Below are 22,743 nucleotides of genomic sequence, written 5' to 3'. Positions count from 1 at the left end.
GTGGAATTTGGGTATTATTATGACTGGGAGGAGTGGCTTCGTTTAAACTAACATATTCGTCATGGCCCAGCCAGGTTTCGGTGAGGCAGAATAAATCAATGTGGTTATCTGATATCAATTCGTTTACCAATAATGCTTTCGATGACAGAGATCTAATATTTAATAGTCCACATTTGATTTTCCTATTCTGTTCTATCGTTGCAGTGGTTGTTTTAATTCCAATTAGGTTGTTTAGTATAGCACCTCTTTTGTTAGCGTTTGGTTTAAACGGTCTCAGTCGGGGGACAGACACGGTGGTTATGGGATTATGAATGGGTGATTGCTCTGAAGGGAGCACAGAGGGGCGTGTAGCGCTGTATCTCTGATTATTGACTTTGGGAGAGTGTGTCTGGTCAGTGTGCTTGTGGGAGTGTTTACGGGATGTAAACAGTCAATCAGAGGTCTGGGTATGCAGGGCGTGGTGCAAATTTCCACGTAGCATCTGGCTTCCGCGTGTATTGGGATGAATCCCATCCCTGCTGAACAGGGAGCCACGTTCCCAAAACAGATTGAAGTCGTCAATAAAGCCTATCTTGTGAATGCTGCATGTGAGCTGGAGCCAGGTGTTAAGGGAGAGTAGTCTACTAAAGAGGCATGATCCGCGACCTAGAGATGGAAGTGGGCCCGAAATAAAAAACCGACTTCCCAGTGCTTGTTAAAGCCTCAATGAGAGTGGTAAAGTCTCGCCTTGTGCGCTCACACTCCTGAATCCGAGTGGACATGTTGTTATGTCCACAACGGACCACGATGCGTTTGATAGAGGTCGGAAATGAGGGTATCAGTCCCCAATAATTACTGTGGTTAGGGGGAAGAGCGGACGAGGAGTGGGGGGGTGTGGATAGCCGGTGACGGGAGCAGAACAGTCAGTGTCGGTTTCAGATGGGCAGGGAAAAGAAGAGGAAGATTGCTTACCGTTCGGTTGTGGGGATTGTTTTTGAGGAACGTTGTCATTTGGCCGATCCAGGCAGTGTAGGCCACCGGACCGTCTGACTACCGCATCCCTCAGAAGCTTTCGCCGCGCGGTAGCAATCGTCTTCCGTGACGACGGCTGGTCAGTCTGCTTTGAAGCGGGGCGAGCCCGGTGAGCCGCACTGGCCACCACTGGCTCCGACTCCGACAAAGCATTGAAGCGGTTGGAGAGGCTGAGGGCAGGAGGCGATGGAGCCCTACCCGAGGATCTCTTTCGGCCGCAAACCACCTCAGTCCAGGGTGGCTTGATAACCGGTGTCGAGCAGGACGATGGGCGTGGGCAGGCAGCTGGGTCCCATGGCGCGGTATCCTGGAAGGCCGCCGAGAGAGATGAGATCCGGAGCGACTGATTATGAGCCACGTCCAAGCAGGCGGTTAACAAAGCATCTTTGGTTTTTAAGTCCTCGGAAAGCCGACGAACATCTTCCCTGAGGTCAGCAATTTCTTTGTTTGTATTATTGAACAACGAGGAAATCCTGAGGGGGAGTGGGGACTCGCCAGGTGTAGAGGTTGCCATGAAGCTAGCGTTAGTTTAGCCGGTAGGCCTAGTCTTGATAAATTAGCGTGAGGCTAATACTTACTTACACGTAAAAATGTATCTTTGGTTTTAAAAACACTTTATTAGTATAATAAAAACTAGGCGATAGAGCCGACTGTTAGGTAGGAGGTTGAAGGCAGCTGCCGGTGTTTCGGTTTAACGAGAGACCATGTTAACTGGTGACCATCAGCCAAATGCGTCTGCTGTTGTCGTAGTGACGACAGCTGTTGGAAAACGGGAAGAGGCAGGTGACACAAGGCAGGTGACACAAGGGCTGGGAAACAGGTGGAAAACATCAGGTAATCACAAGAGCGGGAAAACATAGTAAAACAAGACAAGACAAGACAGAGAACAGATTATCAAAATAAAACAGGAAACTAGCAAAATACAGAACAGAAACAGACTACCAAAATAAGACACCAAAAACCCTGACACAAAGTGGCTTGTTTGGTGCATATTTATCCATGTAGCTCTCAGTCTCGGCCCCCTAGCAGATGGGTCTGACCGCATACGCAGAGTTTGCTGGGGGGGCAGGAGGAGCACTGCCCCCCTGGTGGCTCAAACGGGTAATTGCATTGTTTAAAAAATGAGAATAATTAGGACCAGATATTTTATAAATATCTTAAATAACACAAAACAACTAAATGGTGGTTGGTAATACATCTGATTTCATATACTGCTTTAGTAAAAAAAATATTACCTGGCTGACGATGGGAGCAGCAGGACGCAAATAACGAAAGTTACTGTTGCACTAGTCTGGACATCTTGCCGTGCCAACCTTGCAATAAAGGTTTCCTAAATGCCATGTATATACATGTGATGTCAGCTTACTAATTGATTGCGGGTTTTGTGTAGATTTGGACTTGTATACGTTTATTCCACTTTGTTTAAACGGTGAAGTGGAGAGGCCTCGTTCACCTGTTTGGAGCTGGCTGGTGAATCTGACGCTCATATCGGCCTTGCTGGATACACCGTGACCCTTTTTGTGGATCTACTGATCTCTGTGGATTACTTTTTTTTCCGTGTCACTGGATTACGGCAAAATACGGATCTTTTTTCTTAACGTGTCTTAACGTTTTAGGGTGAGTTTGGAGAGGCATCTCAACAGACTGTAGGTCCAACACTGATTGTTCACCGTTACATTACAAACATTACAAACCGTGACATTTTTTTTTACACTATTGCGTTCCAAAACGCGATTGGATTTCATAAGGGCGAATTGTTAAATTTTTACAATGTAATTTAAAATCTGCTTTAAAAATAAACATATGTGTTTTGGAATATAATGTTCAGCTTCGGCATATATGTATATGAAGATAATGTGCTAAAATATACAATGACGAAGCCTAGTGACAAGTCCATAGCAACCAGTGTTGAATTGTTATTTCCCATTGTCCTTTGCTGAATGGTCTCAATGTTTTATTTCATGTGAATACTAGTTTACTAGAGGAGTAACTTAGTATCTGAAGTAATGCAGTAATGCAGGAAGTGTGCATTTAGTTTCCATGCTTATTGTGTTTCCACAACAATGTTAGTGAGTAAATCTACTGAAATGGCCACCACACCATAACAGAGGAGTGGGATGTGTAAGATGAGAATGCAGAGGTTAACTCCTGTACATCATGGCTGTAAAAATCAAATGGCATCTGTACTTCTTTGCTAAGTGCAAACTTGCATGCAAGGGGAGGGTCATGCCTCTTTCTCAAATCATTTTGGAGGGTAGTAGTAAAATTATTACTGATGAGGGGAGGGTCAAGTCTTTTTAGGTTAGAGGCCACAAAACTCCTCTGGTGGACCCTTAAATAAATAACGAACAGTCCCTTACCCTCCCCAACAATTTATTGATGCCTTCTGTACTGGTTTGCGCTTGGCAAAGATGTACAGCCACTGTTTTTTTTTACAACAATGACATACATGAATTAACCTCTGCTTTCTCATCTTACACATCACACTCCACTATTATGGTGGCATTTCAGTAGATTTACTAACTAACATTGTTGTGGAAACACAATAAGCATGGAAACTAAATGCACACTTCCTGTGTTACTGCATTACTTCAAATACTAAGTTACTCATCTAGTAAACTAGTATTCACATGAAATAAAACAATAAAACATTGAGACCGTTCAGCAAAGCACACTGGGTAATAACAAATTCAACACATTAACTGGTTGCTATGGACTCGTCACTAGGCTTCCTCAGTCATTGTATATTTTAGCATATAGGTAAAGCTGCCGAAGCTGAACATTATCCAAAACTCCATTTCACAGACGAGCGTCAATTTGTGAGCTTGCATGCTACCACTCCTTCCTTCTCAAATGTCTTGAAAAGGCTGTCGTTTGCAAAATTTCAAATCACCGGGACCCAGGCGTGGAGCTGTGGGCGTGGGAATCAGAAATTCAAAGTGTGTTGGTGTCCAAAGTGCTGCAACAATCACAACAACCACTGGAAACTTTATACATTGTTCGTTTGCTATTTCATTACTAAATTCACTTCTGAGACTTTTTTACGCGAGAAATCAACTATGTAGAGCTCAAATATGTGCTGTAAAAATTGATGGCTAATTGCAAATTTGGTCTGTGTCGGGAGTTCAGAAGCTTCACAGTCTGACGTGACAGTGCATGCTGGGGCCGCTGGCTTGCCGCTCGGCCTGTCCACCTTCACAGACCCCGCTGTGAGCTGGCCGGAGCTCTATCAGGAGACTTGCGGACAATAGGCGTTTATTTCCCCAATCGTTTGTTTAAATAACTCAACACACTGGAACCTGGAACCTGTGGTTTTTCGAAGTTATAAATGCTCCACAAGAGATTATGGGCGTAACCTAACAAGCTTGCTGACCAGGTGTGTGTGAGTGACTCCAAACTCGTGTTGCTGTCATGTTGCGATTTCTGTTGGGTCAGACCTATCTGCTAGCAATGGGGGACCGAGACTGAGAGCTACATGGAAAAGTATGCACCAAACAAGCCACTTTGAAATTTTTCAACAAAAGTTGGGTGACCGCCCCCCTCAACAAAGAATAAAAAGACATGACACTCCCCTATTTTCCTCCGGTGGTCCATTCCATAAATACCAAACGGTCCCTAACAAGTGTTTCCTTGGTTGAAAGTCTTTTGTTTCACCAGGGAAGCAAACTCCGCTTATTGACTTGAAAGCGCTGCGTTTTATGACCTCACGGAGCGTTCTTATACAGCAGCAGTCAATGTGGTGCATGCAGCAAAAAATACATACGAATTACGGTGCATTACCTTTCGTAGCTATATGTGCGAGTGGTTCATGAGAACAACCTGCTGCTGTATGCCCAGCTATAAAACCTTTCAGCGTGGTTTCAAAGGAATCAGCTGACATTTTGTACAATGTGCACATTTACTTTCTTGCTGAGAGTTACATGAGAATATTGATACTTTTATATCTGTGGGATAAATTTGAAGCTAGAGCCAGCAGCCTGTTAGCTTAGCTCAGCACAAGACTGGAAAACAGGTGGAAATACAGACATTCTCTTCCATAACAATACATTTGAACTTATTTTTAATGGTTTATGTATTTGTACAGTATGGATGCTGCTGTATAGAACAATAGGGTTAATAACAGTGATAGAGGTGATACTAATCATATCATAGAAAAAGTGAGTGTTAGTGAGTGGGAGGCAGTATGTACTAATATATATGGCAAAAGGGAATGAGAGAGAGATTGAGAATGAGGAGAATGTGTGTAGGTGTATTTGTTGTCTGGTATTATTGAACATTTTAAAAGCTATTTAAGGTTTGCCTCATTAGTGAGTTTTAGTTTGATCGAGAGATGTAGCTTCAAATTTGTTGTTTTTGATTTTTTTATTGTTGTATAATTATGTTTGTGCATTGCCTGTGTAGGAAAGTTAACATGCATTGATAAAGTCGGTCCAAGCAGAAAGTGCCGTTACTCATTTGCATGCAAAGTGTTTTTGAACTTTTTGGTGAAGAGCCTGTCAGAGCTCCGTCTGTCAGATCACACTGAGAGAGTTCCAGGTAATGATCCCTGAGAAGCGCTCCGGTTAACCAAGGTTTGACGGTCCTCAGGGTTTCGTCTCCAGCTCTTGTTTTAGCGCTTCATTCCTGCTTTCCTCCACTCCAACATTTGTGTCAGTATCAGTTCACATCAATCACAACCAAAAGGCGTCATCGCAGGTTAAATATAGCATCCATCTGATCCCACACTCATGTCCCATTTGGCATGCTCCATCTTGTCTGATGTACTCTTGATTCTTTCTGATCTCAACAAATCTTTTGAGAGTTCTTGGACTAGAAGTGAGTCACTCCACGCTAGTTTCCCTGCCTCCTCCCAGGCCCCCGTCTTCTGCCTGTAGAAAGAATAATAATATGACTGCATTACATTACTGTAGCTACATCCCTTTGTAGTGCTCACTGATAAACTGATAATCTTTTGTGGCTCATACTTAAGCCTCGAGCCAACATAGAAGCGTTGGTAATTGGGCATGTTCTTTATTGTACTTATTCAAAGCCGGCTTCTATCATTTGCCAGTGTGTAGTTGGAAGGGGGACCGAAAAGCTTGTGGTCATTTGGGGGTTGTTTTGTGTCTCTTTGTTATTTTGCATCTCAGTGGCGGTTGTTGAATCTTTGAATAGTCTGTTGCCTCTATTTTAAGACGTTTTCGTATCTGTGTGGTCATTTTCTCTTCTGGTCATGTTGTGGTTGTTTTGCGTTTCTGATTGTTTTGCATCTATTTTTAGTCGCTTTCTGTGTCTTTGTAGTCAGTTCTTTCTAGTGGTTGTATGTATTTTTGGTCATTTGGTGTTTAGTATTTTTAAGTCATTTAGCGTCCCTTTGTGGTCGCTTTTCTGTAGTCATTTTGTCTCGTTTGTGATCGTTTTGTGTTTTTTTTCAAAAGCATTTTGTGAGTCCGGGCCCCATAGGCCTCTGGGCCTGAACTCACCTGAGGAGAGGGTTGACAGCTGACCACTCCCCTTAGTAAACTTTTCTGATTTGCTCTTTTCTTTTCATTAAATGAGAATCGATATTGTTTACTTCACATACTGTATTTTATTTGTCCATATGGATTCTCTCACATGCAAAACGGCATCAACAGTTTGCTCCACAAACCATTGCAAAGGGCAATTCTGACTTTAATCTAAAAAAAAAAGATTAGTGTTTCAACATGCCCTCCTTCACTTCCCCTTAGCCCTTGGTATGACGTCATAGCATCCGTCGCACCAAAGAATTTCTAATAAGGGAAGAAGTTCCATTCTCTCGATACTTCCGGCTTCTGAACTGATTGCAGTTCCACTCTGGTTCCAGAATGAATGGTGGTCTATGGTAGCCTGGATGCCAGCCGAACTTAGACTCGCCCACAACATTCGAGTTCGGGAGGTTCGGTCTGGACTTGATCCGTTGAGGAGCAATTATGCTCGAACAAGATCTGTTCCGACCAATCAAATTGTGAGGGCGGGCTTTATACGATGATGGACAGACACACACACACACACACACACACACACACACACAGCTGATGGTGTCGCTGCAAGTCAGCTGTTCGAGTCACAGAGGCTGGTTTTAGAACGTAAGAGACTTCACCTGTTTCAATGGCCAATAGAGAAGTCAGCTGGTAAAGTCAGCGTTAAACTATAGAAATGAAATTATCAGTAACCCATTTTATTTCTACGTTACAAACAGCTTTACGAAATGGCAGAGGTTTAGCCGGAGTGGAGCCTCAACAACGGCCCAAAAGCACGGTAACGTTATATGGTGGAGAGAGATAGAGAGAGACTGAAGAGAGGGAGCGCCCAGCGGCGTTAGAACAAAGCCGTGAATCAGAGAAATAAAACATGTTTTCGCTAATTCATCTCAAGAAATGCAACTGTAGCAAGCATGTCACTATCACTAACGTTAACCACATTCATATTTAGACGAAACAAATGATATATCCAGCTTCAAAAAAGTCTAAAAGTCGGGAGTTAGGACGGAAGTGCATTGTGCAAAGAGTGGTTGCTATGGAGACGAAACACTGTCTAGTCCATAGATATAGTTCTATATCTATGGTCTAGTCTGTTGACAGTTGAGTTGAGTTCCGTTGCTCTGATTGGTTGTAGGTCTATCCAATGAGTGCAGAGGAATTTTCTTTCCCTGTTCGGTTGGAATACGCCCTATAATCACAGCCCAATGGAGCGGTTTCAGACTCACATTCTGACTAGAATCTGAGTATGACGATATCAGGCTAGGTCTATGGAGCTATTCCCCTTAAAATCCACTTTTCTCAGGATATCATTTTTTGTCTAGTAATTTGAATGTTGCATTCGAAAGGGGAGGCTAAGACAATTTGGTACAGTGGGGCTAAATAGGCAGTGAAATGGCTCTCCGTAGACAGGCTCTGGTCACACGGAAGCCACTTGGAGAGCAGAGGGGAAGTGGGCAGGGTAGGAGCGGCGGAGTGAAATTGAACAAACCTGCCCTCGTTCACTTTTAGCCCACTACAGATTGACCGGCAGTTGTAGGCTTAACGCTACTGCATCAAGTGCGTTCAGTAGCGGAGTGGCAATCGGGAGAGTCTGGACTTTTCCCGGTGGGCCGGTAGTGTTTCGAGGCCGCGAGGACTGGTCTCATAATAGTTATACATTGCAAGTTCTTAGCAACACTTTCTTTCTTTATTTTGGATAGCCCCTTGAGATGTACCATCTCATTTTCAAGGGGGTCCTTTCAATCACTGTTAGAAAATAACAACCAGAGCCACACATGCTCAAAACATGACATTACACAATAACACATATAAAAAGAAAGACATCACAAAAATAAACAAACTCAACAAGACATCATTCACAGTATGCTCCCCCCCTCCAAGTCCACCACCTCCCCAAATTATACAATAAATTACATGGTTACATTGACAGTAATAAGTAATAAGTCCTCATAAGCTGTTCATATAATAATAATAATACAGCATTATAATAATACAGTCAGATGAGCCCAAAAAAAAAAAAAAAGAAAGAAACCTCAATTAAAACATGAACATGGTATCTTTAAATATAAAAATAATGCCGTTTTAAATGAGTGTAACGATGTAATAGATTTCAATGACAATGGAAGGTTATTCCAGTCCATAGGAGCTTTATGACAAAATGCTCCTCTCCCAATTTCCCGATGTATTCTTGGTATAGCAAAAAAATGGATGGAGCAAGTGTCGTATGGGATAGACTGAGATGTGTCTAACAAAATATTGTTGAAGATAAGGGGGACATTTATTGGCATAATTAATGCAACTAAAAATAAACATAAACCAGTGGTACCTTCTTCTTTCTTTAGGTTGGAGCCAGTCCAATTTTTCATAGAGCGTACAATGATGTGTCATAAATGGATACCTCAAAACAAATCTACATATGGAATTAAATAAAAGATCTAAAGCATTAAGAGAAGTAACACTTGATATGTGGTAAACAATATCAGCATGATCAATTAGTGGTAATAGAAGTTGCTGTGCAATGCGCTTTCTTGTATCAAATGTAAAGCAATCAATTGAACGGTACAACTGACACAAACATTGTTTGACTTTCTTAATTGTAGCTTCAATATGAGCATTAAATGATAGCTCAGTATCTAACCACAGACCCAGGTACTTAAATGCATTTACATTTACAAGAGAACTTCCATCAATCATACAGATTTGTAATTCATTCGTAGTAACTTTAGATGGTCTCAGTTTAAACAACATAGTGCAAGTTTTTTTCTCGTTAAGTAAAAGGTTGTGCTCTCTGAGCCAATTCTGTACAATAATAAAATCCGATTGTAATGCATTCCGTACCTGGCCCTTCTGGTTATACGATGTATATAGAACTGTATCATCAGCATAAAGATGAACATTAAAGGATAAACAAATACTGGGCATATCATTAATATAAACAGAAAAGAGAAGTGGCCCCAGTACAGAACCTAGAGAAAGCTAGTGGAGCATGTATTTTGTAATGCAACATATTGACGCCTACCATGTAAATAGGCATTAAACCATAATAACGATCTTTGACTTAAGCCAATCGAATACAATTTATCAAGGAGTAAATAATGATCAACTGTATCAAATGCTTTCGAAAAATCAATAAAAATGGCTCCAGTATATTTTCCTTCATCAAATGCTGTATATACATCATTTGTAAAGTTGAGAAGAGCTGTGGTAGTAGAGTGATTAGGTCGGAATCCAAACTGTGCTGTTGATAAGATATCATGTTCTTCAATGAATTCACTTAATTGCATGAAAATTAATTTCTCAAATATTTTTATATATATAATAGAAATACGTCTGTAGTTATTCAATTCATCTGGTTTTCCACCTTTGAATACAGGCAACACCCTAGCCATCTTCCAAATAGGTGAAAGTGAGTTTGTATTTATAGATAAATTATATAATTTTGCCAGGGGGAACATCAAGATATGTGATGCATATTTTATAAATTTAGATTCCATTCCATCAGGTCCAGCGCCAGTACTCAACTTCAATTTTGCTATAGTTTGGTAAACATCTACAGGTGAAATCAATTTAAAAGAAAAAAGATTTTGAGGCAGGGGATTTTTGAAAGCTGCATGTGAATATGGGGTTTTATTAGCTTGAGAGACTGCAGCAAAATATTCATTAAAAGTTTGTGTAATTATTGCGGGGTTCTGTATAATTTCATTATTGATATTCAGTTGATTAATTCGCCCTATTTTGTTATGGTTAAGTTAAGTGTTAAGTTTATTCCAGAATTGTCTTGGATTCTTAAACTCTCTATTTAAGCTATTTTTATAGTATTCTGACTTTGCATTCCTTGTTTTAGTTTTACTACTATTACGTAATTGTCTATATATTTCCCAATCACTCTGGTTTCTAGTAAGGCAGAATTTGGCACAAGCAATATCTCTTCGCTTAAACAGAGAAATCAGTTCTGAGTTAATCCAGGGAAGACTAGTCCCTTTTACTCTGACTATTTTAAGTGGAGCATGCTTATTGATCACATTCATAACTTCACTGTAAAAGAAGTCCCATGCATCATTAACAGTAGGTATAAGCGAGAGGCGCTCCCAGTTAATATTGCCTATGTCATCATTAAAAAGGTTTACATCAAAATATTTACACTGTCTGAATGTTATATCTTTAGGGTGTGTTTTAGACATTTTAATTTTCCACACACAGTATATTACAGAGTGATCGCTTAAACAATCTGACATGACTCCGGAAGATAATATCCTTTCAGGGTTGGTTACAAGTATCCAATCTATTAATGTTGATGATTGTAAATTTACTCTAGTAGGTGTATTAATCAGTTGTGATAAATTCACACTATTAATTAGATTTCTGTCTCCTGCTGAAGATCGGTCAAGCCAATTGCTGTTAAAATCACCTAGAATTATACATTCGTTATTCTTTTCTAAGGAGCTTAGGGTTGCCAATATATTCTTGATAGAGCCAGAAGGGGCTGAGGGCAGCCTGTATATATTTCCAATTGTAAGCGATTTATTTACATGAAATATTCTATTAACAAAAACACATTCAAAATCAATTGGGCCAATTTTAGGGGTAGAATGCTGAGAACACAAATTGGAACTCACATAAGTGACCACTCCACCACCTCTTGACCCTCTATCAACCCTGTATAACAGGTAACCATCCATTTCAACATCATTATTAGATATGCCACTATGTAGCCATGTTTCAGAGACTGTAATAATATCAGGTTTATTATGACTTGCCCAGGCTCTTAGAATATCTATTTTAGACATAAGGCTTCTAATATTTAAATGAATTATTTTAAGGCCTTTATAGGAATTAAAAGCCATCATTATTATAGAAACTTGCCATCAACAACAATTGCGTTAAGTGGTGAAAAAAGTGGGGAGCACACTGTACATTTAAAGATATGCATAACACAAAAACAAAGACAAAACATAAAAAAGGTAAGCATGTATGTACTGTAAGATTTCAATTTAGCGATGGTATAGATCCAGACTACTTTCACAAATATATCTATGCATTAATGAACTAATCCATATATATTTACAGCAATTGTGACAGATAGACAAACAAAAAAAACCAAAAAAAAACAAATTGAGTTTACGTCACTCATTTACGGCAGCCAAAACTATGTGCTGCAAACAAAACAAGTGTGTGATCATAAACATATACGCCCACATTCTTATCGAGGGGAAAATCAAAATCAAAACAGGAGACGCATAATGTTACTCCTTAATAACAAAACAAAAAAACAAAAAAAAGACTCAGAATCAATCAGATAATCATCCAAATATTCACTACTCACACTGACTTATGAAGAAGTTAAAATGTCATCGAAGTATTTCTCCGCATCCTCGACACTACGAAAGAGTTTTAATTTACCGTCCACATCGACTTTCAAAGTGCAGGGATACACAAGGGAGTACTTGCAGCCCGCTCCACGTAGTTTCTTTTTTATAGAATCAAACTGTCTGCGTCGTTTAACCAGGTCAGCGCTGAAGTCGGGATAGATATGAATCTGCGATCCCTTGTATAGGAGCCCCTTTTTCTCCCTGGTCAAGCGCAGTATCTTAGACTTGTCCATGTAGTGCAGGAACTTGGCGATGATCGGTCGAGGTTTGTTTGATTTATTTGAATTATAAGACGGAGTACGATGAGCTCTTTCAATCATCGGAGTAATGGGGAAATTGTCACTGCCAAGTAGGCCAAGTATCAGCTGGGTCAGAAACCCAATCACGTCAGCTCCTTCGCTCTTCTCAGGAACATTAATGAAACGGAGATTGTTTATACGGCTCCTGTTTTCAGCTTCATCCACCTTCTCTTTTAGGTAAGCATTTTCCTCCTCCAGTGTGTGCACTCTTGTTGTTAAGTTATCTACATTGTCCTCATTACTACTCACTCGCTGCTCAAGCTCAGATATTTGGTCTCCAAGCGATGATAAAGCACCATGAATATTGTTGAGACTTATCTGCAGTGGTTCGATTTTAGAGTCGATATGAGCCTCCCAAATTGTTTGTAAGGACATCTCAGCCATCTTGAAATTTGGGTTCAGTCAGTCTAGCCTTTAAGGCTGTTCAGGATATATTAGACAACAATTAGAGCTTCAGATGTACATATAGTTGTTAAGTGAATTGTTCTGTCGATTTAGGATTTGCATTAAGTCATATAATCAAAAAAAAAAGTAGTAGCCAACAATCCTTCAGAGGCCAACTAGGCAGTTGCGGCCATGTTGTCTCTGGCGCGACTGGTGTGCGGCTGCTGCCCGCTGGTCAACCTGGGCAGCCTCTGCTCAACCCGTACAGTGGGCAGCAGCAGCCTCTTATTTCAATACAAACACAGGCTAATCAGAAAGCACTAACGAAGTGCAGGTCACAACCATGTCTAGGATTTTCAGAAATATAGGGGGATCAGTGAGCGGCCCCTCCCGAAATGGCATAGCCCTGGTTGGCCTATGACGTAAAGCCATCGAACCCCTGATTTTTTCCACGTCACATTTGGAAGTCTATCTATAACGTTAAAGGTCCCATGGCATGAAAATTTCACTTTATGAGGTTTTTTAACATTAATATGAGTTCCCCTAGCCTGCCTATGGTCCCCCAGTGGCTAGAAATGGCGATAGGTGAAACCAAGCCCTGGGTATCCTGGTCTGCCTTGGAGGAAATGAAAGCTCAGATGGGCCGATCTGGAATCTTCTCTTTATGATGTCATAAGGGGAAAGGTTACCTCCCCTTTCTCTGCTTTGCCCGCCCAGAGAATTTGGCCCACCCATGAGAAAGAGAGAGACATCATGGCTTGCAAACAAGCGAAACATGGCAGTTGGTCAAGGCCACACCCCCACCCTCCACCTACCCCCCCTCTCCTCCTCAATAGCATTTAAAGCTACAGACACAGAAATGGCACATCCTAAGTAAAGCTCATTCTGGGACTGGCTCTAGTGGCTGTAATTCTGCACCAAGGCTGAATTTCGGGAAAGAGACTTCAGATACAGTATGAGGGGACCATGTAGTGGGAATTTTATTTTAACATTATAGTTTGATATCTTATGAGATTCTCTTATATACTTTACAGGAGTTTCCTAATAATCTTTAATTTTGTTATAGACTTAGAGACTCCAAGAGAAGAAGCAGCTGGCATCATAAAACCTTGAGCCTAGGTGAAGCTATTATTTGTGAAAGTTATTTTTTGTTTTTAGAACTCAGTCACTCCTTTAGCAGATAAGGAGGAAAGGGGCCATAACATTTTGAACTGTATCTCTTTCTGTCTCTTGCTTTAACAGATGTTTAGGCTAACTAGAGAAGCAGGAACAGAGGGGAAAGGTTGTAAAGTCATTGTGACTGTTTGTGGTGTTTTTTCATCTGCGTAGCTGCTAAAATTATCCTGGAGGGGGGTGGTTTAAGTGAGTTCTTACTATATAGATGTATGGTTTTCTAGCTGGGTCAGAAGACCCTTTCAGATGTGCCATGAGTACTTGTGAAACTGTTTTCTCTGCATTTGCAAATGTAAATAAATACTCAAAGACCAAACTTTGGTTTAATCCTCAGATCGTCCTTATTTGTTTCATCTGGTGTTTTTGATACGCACTCCTGCTGCTAACAAGAGAAACTTCCACTACAATTTGGCGTTGGTCGGCAGGATCGGATGAGATAAACAGAGAAAAGAACTCCGTGGGTCGCTGATGACCGTACATCCAGGGATCAAAAATCGCCTGCCTCATAGCTCTAACCTTAAAAAGGTATTTCAGAGAGAAGGGGGTCAGGACCACGGAGAACTCTTGACTGTTTCCACTCCGATCTAAAACGAACAGGAAGAAATTTCAAGCAGCATCGGGTAAGATCAAAATTAATTAAATGCAGTTGGATTGTGAATTCAAGATTTTGAACAAACATTCTAAACAAGCAACAATTGCTAAACAAATTAAGTAATGAAAATGTGCAAAATCATTATTATTTAAGAGGATAAATGAAACAAATACTGACATTTGGAAATTGAGTAATTTGGTACCTTTTTGTTTCTTTTGATTTTGTTTTGGGGGTTCTAGTTAAAACAAAATAGCATTGAATTTATGATTACAAGTGACATTCTTTTGCAGAAACGGGCATATATCTGATTAATTCTCTGACACAGCATGGCAAGGGAATAACAGAAGGGACAGACGTCGGGCTGATTAAGAGTTAGAAGAAGTAAACTAACTAAAATTAGGCAGAAGGCCTTAATACAAATAGACTAACATACTCCAAGGGAGTCCCTGTCTATTTAGAGACAGACTGCAGAAGGAAATAAGATAGTTTAAGAACAAGTTCTTGACTACTGAAAGGTTTTTGTCTGCAGGGCTGTACCGGGTTTTTACAAGGTTTGCTGAAAAAAGAACCGAGCCTTGTGGTGACGATCACATTGTAAGGAAAAAGTATACTAGCTTCTGTTATTATGAGTAAATGAAAGCTCAAAGCCGTGCGAAGCATCTGGGCCCATTGTGGGTGAGATGGTTGGAAAATATGGACCGGACTTCACCAGATGTCTGTCATATTGGTCAAAGAAATTTTGACAGTTAAAACAGAGGTTTTAAAACAAATTGAGGATAACAATAAATGTTTTAATGCATGGATGAAAAAAGCTGATAGCAGAGAGAGAAAACAATTGAAGAACAATTAACTCTGTTGGACATTCATGACACTGATGAAAACATAGAAAAGAGGGAAAATACTGATGCAAATCTCCTCTGAGTTCTAGTGCCGTGGAATTCCACCTCGACAGCCTTCCGCCACAACCATACCACCCGCCGCCGAGAAAGGAAAGGATGACAACAAGGAGGACGAAGAGGGGGATTACACATGCCCCGTGTTCGAAGTACCCATGACAGGAGAAGAGATAGGGGCTGGATACGGACCCTGGACAGACACTGACATAAGAACTGCCACCAGCCATTTGCCCACCTACAAAGACTCAGGTGCTCGCCTCACTGAGCTTCTCATTGAGGTTGTTAATGAACAGACAGCAAAAAAAGCTGAGAGGAAAAGACAAAGGAAAAATGATGAGGCCCAGCTGAGACTGCTGAAAACCATGACAGAGATGGCTGGGAGAAGCAGAGGCACAGGTGGTTTCAGAGGTCCTGGGGAAAGAGGAATCAGAGGCAGAAGAAGAGAAAAAGGACAATATCATAAGAACACTCCGGCAGCGAATAAAGACACGTTTCAACTGCAGAGAAAAGGGACATTGGTCGTATAACTGTCATCATTCCAGGAGGGATTCGTCTGGAAGGAAATACAACAACCCCCAATAGTATGCAGTCTGAGAGGTGGCGGGGGATGGGATGGTGGAAGTGCTGAGAGGATGGAAACCACGTTCACAACGACTGAGGACGGTAAAACAGACACACACGTACATACACATGCTTGCAAACGAAGACGTGCTTTCTTGCACGCTACAAACACTCCCCTACACGATAGACAGATATTATTAGACGCAATACAGCACATTGAACAGAAAAAGATATGCCAACTTATTCAATGTATTTATCTGATGTGTATACAAATTGCCATGGTGGTAATTATACAAGGGAAGGACATTTAATTATTAGTTGATTCAGGAGCAACAATTTGGGTTTTGCTAAAAATCTTTGTTTTTTAAATCAGAAGCTCTCTGGTAAACTAGTTTTTTTTCCCCTTATAGAAATGATTTGTGGGATGGTTATCTCAGAAAAGTGCACCATTCTTATGATTTGTGTATATTCAGATCATTAGGATCCTGAATTAGACGAGAAAGGAAAGTGCTAATTTTCTTTTTCCTTTCACCTGTGTGTCCTGACATATTTTTGTTACAGCCTAAAAGTATGCATTTTGTTTACAAATGAATGGGACATGTACCATGTCAGTCTGTTAATCTCCTGACTATGGTAAACAAATTGTGACACTTGTAGCTGAGCTTAAGGAGTCACAAATATTACATTGCATTTCTTTTGTCACCCTTGACTCTGACGAAGATTATGTTGAAACGTTTTTGAACAAGTCAAAGGATGAGCTTGAGTTTTCTTCTGTCTAACTGGCATATACACACATGTGCAGTGGCTGTTACCTTGACTGATAAACTAAATGAGTTTTTCAGAATTTCTAACTCAAAAGCTCACATTCATGTTTCTTTGTCTCCAACAGAAGAGGAGACAGACTCAGGACACCTTGTGACTATTTGTAACATTGACTGACTGGACTGACACTGCTGATAAATAGTGTTTATTTTTCTCCATCGACGAGGAGATTACAGAAAACCCGTACAACAGTGTATGCTTGTAGTCACAGTGTTTACATATTGAGTGAACCTATGCGTACAAAATACACATATTTGCACGGTAAAAAACAAAGAGACATTTTATCTACTGATGTTTCACCACTTTTTGTCTCAGGTACAGCGTCATCTCTGGACAAACACACAAATGTGATGTGGATTGAAAAAATTGTCAACCTGTAGTCATTAAGCTGCGTTCGGACTACAGGCCCCAGAAACATCAGTGCACGCTAAAACAGGAAGCAATCGACAGAATCACACCGGATTGTTTTTTTTTTTTTAACTCCTTATTGATGGATGGAGTTATTGTTCCATGTTTAGATTCTCCTGTAATGTACGTACACTTATTTTCTCAGTAAAGATAAATAAGGAGAATCATCTTATTATAAATGTTGAAGTTATGTTTTTGTTCAGGACCTTCAAGCAGTAAATGCAGTGGTCTATGCTCGAGCACCCAAAGTTTCCCAAACCAAAAACAACATTCCAGGGAATGTTAAATGTTTTATTTCTCTGTTGTTCTGTCTAACGTTTTTCTTTTTCAGTGTTCCAGTGGAAAGGACAGCAAAATATGGTTTTATAGTTCTGGTTGATGGTAAGCTGTACACCTTGACACACCTCTGTCAGGGGTACATTGAGTCTTTAATTAATGATGCCATAGAGCAGTTAAAGAATAACAGTGTGTTTACATGTACCCTGGAGAAATCCTTCTTTCTTTGAGAGAGGACAGCTGGAGGAGGAGCTTCCCAGAGAACTCACACACACACACACACACACACACACACACACACACACACACACACACACACACACACACACACACACACACACACACACACACACACCCAGAGATAAGACACAAGCTAAAACAAAACATGAGTTGTACAAGAGGAATTTTGGTTTAAAGAAATGATTTTGAAGATAAGTTTTGTCATAAATTATAGAATGTGATATGTTTTCCATAACATGTAACAAATTGGATAAAGAGATGTCAAATTAGAAGTACTTAGGTTTGCTGTAGGCCTAAAAAACTTAGATTCATAAAGATTTTTAGAACTACCAGATAGTAAATAGTTTTACTTTGGGTTGCAAACTAAAGATAAAAATGAAATAAACAATAACTTTGTTTAATTTGTCTTAGTTTAAAGATTATATTAAATAGATACAGGTTGAAATGAGATTTCATCCTGAAAGCAGTTCATTTAATATCGTACTCTAAATGAGTTTTTGAGTTGCTATATCACACAATTGTCTAAACTAAATACGTTGAAAACACTTTTTTTTCTCTGAAAAAAAATACTTTTTGAACTTTTGTGGCTGATAAACAGGGTTTTTGCTGTGTAACACAGGACAGTGTTAATGGCTAAACCATTAAACAGATTATTTATATATGCTGCTTATTGAGTCATGAGTTTGTCATGACTCAAATAGGAGGGATATAGTAGCAATAATAAATAAAGGGATATAGTAGCAATAATAAATAAAGGGATATAGTAGCAATAATAAATAAAGGGATATAGTAGCAATAATAAATAAAGGGATATAGTAGCAATAATAAATAAAGGGATATAGTAGTAATAATAAATAAAGTGTTCACATCATTTTTTGATTTTAAAACTAAAGAAAATTTAGTTTTGTTTTGATTGACTTGCACTATTTGCAAAAACACAACCTTTAAAGTAATCTAAGGAGTAAAAGAGAACAGTTTCCAAAAAACAGTTTTCCTTTTCAGCATATTAGTATTGTTGGAGTTTATAGAGTTAAACCAGAATGAGGGAAAGAAATGCTGTTTTATAATTATTGATATTGATTAAAATGAGTAGAAGTTTTTCCAAGTGATAATATTGATAAAAGAACAAATAATGCTTTTTGGAGTTCTGTTTTGTGCCACACAGTGCCTCGTGTGTGTCAGTCGGGTCCATCTCACCCCACCAGCTGCAGGATGGACTGAGAGAAGGAGGGGGGGAGCGAGAGACTGTCCTGATCTGACACATCTGACGCATTGAGAAGTTAAGTAGCACACAGTCTCACATTCTGAAAATACACATACTATTAGGAGAAGATAATTAGAAGTACTTATTTTTACTTTTAAGATAAGTATTCAGTTGGTGTGTCAGGAAATGTTTAAAGTACATTTCACTGTTTGAATTTGAATTGGATTGATGAAAAGTTGATAAAAATAACTTTGGCTTTAGGTAAAGCCTGACATAAACATCAGTAAACTATTTTTGGGTAAATACAGGCATAAATGATCCATTCAAAGACTTCCTAGAAACCTGCTTTGAAAAGGGGAATACCTTAATTTGTATTTTTCTAGTCTTTTGCAGTTGCTGCATCTTTCCTGGTGACCTGTGGAAGTTGTGTGAGGTTTAGTGCTGAGATGGTTTGAAACCATGACGATTAAAAACCATGTATCAACAACTTTAACATGGAGATATGATTAAGACTAACATCTAAATGAAAATGTTCAATGTTGATGTGAATGCTTAATGATGTACATTATGAGTAATGTACTGAGACAATGGTATACACATATTTATTTAATATTTACTCTCATATACATTGAAGTTAAGAAAAACATTTAATCATTTAAATGTTGTATTTTTGATTATGCAAAATAATACAGGAGGGAAGTTAAAGATAAATCTTATGAACAGTAAAAAAAATAATAATATAGAATATACTAATTTACTTTTGTATATAAAAGGGATAATTCAGTCAGGAAAAGCTTAGAGGAAACAAGAGCTTTAGCGAGATAGAGAAGTCCACTGGATGACAGTCTATGAGAGACTGGCTCAGGTTACAGGCAGGCGTTTCCAGCGGGGAGGAGTCTGCAGCAGACCTTCTGTCTCTCAGCTTTCAGCACACCAACATAAAAAAAAAAAAAAACTTGAATTGACTCAAATGCATTTTGGGAAAAAGTTTAGAAAAAAAAAAACCCAAGAGGTTGCCTTCCAGGTCAGTTCCTGCTGGTACCAGAGCGCTAAATGTACTTTTGAATTAGGATAATGGGTTTCCTATTGATGGATTGTATAGGAGTTAAATTTAACAGTTACTTTCACTCAGAAGTTAATTATAGTTGTTCTACTTCTTGCTTTTATCTGAGGGATATTTAAATGATAGTTGTTTCTATTAATGGAGAAAATATGCTTTTTTCAAAAATGCCAAAAGCTGATGAAAATTGTATGTGTGTGTATATATATATATATATATATATATATATATATATATATATTTTTTTTTTTTTGTGATTGAAATTTTGAGCTACTGTAACTAGGGAATTTCCCCAGTGGGGGCTACATAAAAATGTTCTTATGTCATATAGGTGATAAACGAACAGTTGATTTTTTGATTTCAAAGACAAATTATGTAATTTGCAGGAATGACTAATTTCTTCAAAAGACAAAAGAGTCAGTAGCAGAGTTTAGTCAAATCCTTACAGATGCTATTGTGATCTGACATATTTGGGTTAAGGAGAATTAGAATTTTTGTACACAAAACATATGTGTATGAAATATAATGTTTTATTGTCATCAAACTGCCAACAAATATAAAGGCCTACAGGTCCAGCTGGATGATTAGTTGCTTTAATCAATTAGTTGATTGACAGAAAACTGCTTTGATCATTTCCAGTTTAAATAATGTGAGGACTTTTCTATATTGTTGCTCTTTAATACCTTAAGTACATATCTTTACGATATCTTTCTTACTTAGGTAATATCCTTAATGAAATATTGCTGGTAACAGAAAATGTTTACAGATGGAATCAGTACTTACTTTGTCCACTATAACTATCTGTATCAACCTTGTTGAGTTGACTAACCCTGATGTAACAACATTTTTTTTTTTTTTTTTTTAAATCAATGATAACATTGATCAGACTTTGGAAAGCAGTGTGTTTGAATGCAAAATGGAGAAAGGGACTACACCTACACACACACACACACACACACACACACATGAAACAGTGGTAAAGACTTGTTTCCTACGGTTTGTCAAGTGCTAGAGGACGAACCTCTGACAACGAAGAACATGGAGGGGAAACGGCAGTGATGCGTTCAACACCTCCCATGTCTAGGAGTAGATGGTGTTCAGGGTACAACAGGTACCACAAAGAAAATGTTACAGTAATGGTTAACAACTACGTCCACTTTTATGGTTTCAACAGGCATTAAGATGTTTGGCATACAAATGCTACTAAATTGGGTTAATTAGGGTTTTTGTACCTTATGTGGTTCCTCATGACCACACAAACTTAAGTGATAGATTATTGATAAAGAAAGTAAATTACTCCTAAACAGCGATATTGTTAACATTGAACAATGTTCAGTACACAGACCAAGGCTATTTTGTTGTGTGCTTTAGAACTTAGGAGAAGTTCCTTGTGGATCTGTTTTTTACATTTATGTAATTTCACCTTCCACATTTGATAACACACACATACCACATTTGACTCAGACTCTTGAAAGTTTGTCTAATAGATGGAGTTCTTTTTCAGATGAAAACGATGCATTCTCTACTAATGTATGGCTTGGCCTAGTTAAGAAATGTACTCGTTATGTAGGTTATAATGACTTATGATATTACACATGCTTACACTCCACAATTGGTTATTTTAATAATACATTACACATCTCTTACTAAAATGATGCACTGGTCTGATGATTCAGGTCCAGGCTTTTTAGCAGATTTTGTTTGGTCTTCGGATTTGTGTCCGCTGTGTCATTCCACTAATCAGGAAAATGATTTCCTCCATTTTTATGGTAAATATGGTTCAGTATCAAGTACTTCAGGACACTGAGTCCTCTGACTTGTTTCGTCTTTCTGGAGATGATAACATTGATGACGACACTGCTTCTGATACTGTGTAAAACTGATTAACCTTGTTTTATTCTTTACTTAGACATGATGCTTGTTTATTGTTAAGATGAGGTTCTTTTTTGTACCTTAAAGAAGAATAACATCTAAGCAATAGAGATGTATAATACATAAGTTTGAATCCTTAGAAGTAAACTTTGTTTTGGTGATTAATTCCTATAATAGGTTTGAATCTTAACAGATAAAATTAGGTTATGTGATTATTTCTGTAACAGGTTTGAATCTTAAAAGTAAAATTTATTTTGTGTGATTATTTTTGTAATCAAAAGGGAGGATTGTAATGGGAAATTTTATTTTAACATTATAGTTTGATATCTTACAAGATTCTCTTATATATTTTACAGGAGTTTCCTAATAATCTTTAGTTTTGTTATAGACTTAGAGACTCCAAGAGAAGAAGCAACTGGCATCATAAAACCTTGAGCCTAGGTGAAGCTATTATTTGTGAAAGCTTTTTTTGTTTTCAGAACTCCGTCTCTCCTTTTTTGGCAGATAAGGGTGAAGAAGGGCCATAACATTTGCTCTGTGTCTCCTTCTGTCTCTTGCTTTAACAGATGTTTAGGCTACGTAGGGAGCAGGATCAGAGGGGAAAGGTAGTAAAGTCATTGTGACTGTTTGTGGTGTTTTTTCATCTGCGTAGCTGCTAAACTTATCCTGGAGGGGGGGTTTAAGGGAGTTCTAACTATATAGATGTATGGTTTTCTAGCTGGGTCAGAAGACCCTTTCAGATGTGCCATGAGTACTTGTGAAACTGTTTTCTCTGCATTTGCAAATGTAAATAAATACTCAAAGACCAAACTTTGGTTTAATCCTCAAATCGTCCTTATTTGTTTCATCTGGTGTTTTTGATACGCACTCCTGCTGCTAACAAGAGAAACTTCCACTACAACCATGTCATAGGACCTTGAACAGAGAAGGTGTGACCTGCTAGACCAGCTAGACCTGCTATACTCGGTAATCAGGTTATTAAAACATGTTATAGGTTTGTTCGGTTTGTTTTGTTCAAATCCGTAGCTGTGTGTAGCCTACTGTCTTGAGCAACCAAAGCTAGAAGTACACATTGGGTTATGAAAACATTACACCT

General features: G+C 38.9%; 1 long non-coding RNA gene across 1 annotated transcript; it reads left to right on the top strand.

The window, feature by feature from the left end:
- LOC118494940 lies at window positions 1-19,960 on the top strand. The gene is made up of 3 exons (XR_004897141.1): window positions 1-11; window positions 13,445-13,449; window positions 19,761-19,960. It is a non-coding gene; the product is annotated as an uncharacterized LOC118494940 (long non-coding RNA).
- The last annotated feature ends 2,783 nt before the right edge of the window (window positions 19,961-22,743 follow it).

Source organism: Sander lucioperca, chromosome 4, assembly GCF_008315115.2.
Source record: "Sander lucioperca isolate FBNREF2018 chromosome 4, SLUC_FBN_1.2, whole genome shotgun sequence".
Taxonomy (NCBI): domain Eukaryota; kingdom Metazoa; phylum Chordata; class Actinopteri; order Perciformes; family Percidae; genus Sander; species Sander lucioperca.
This window is presented reverse-complemented; position numbering and strand designations above follow the sequence as displayed.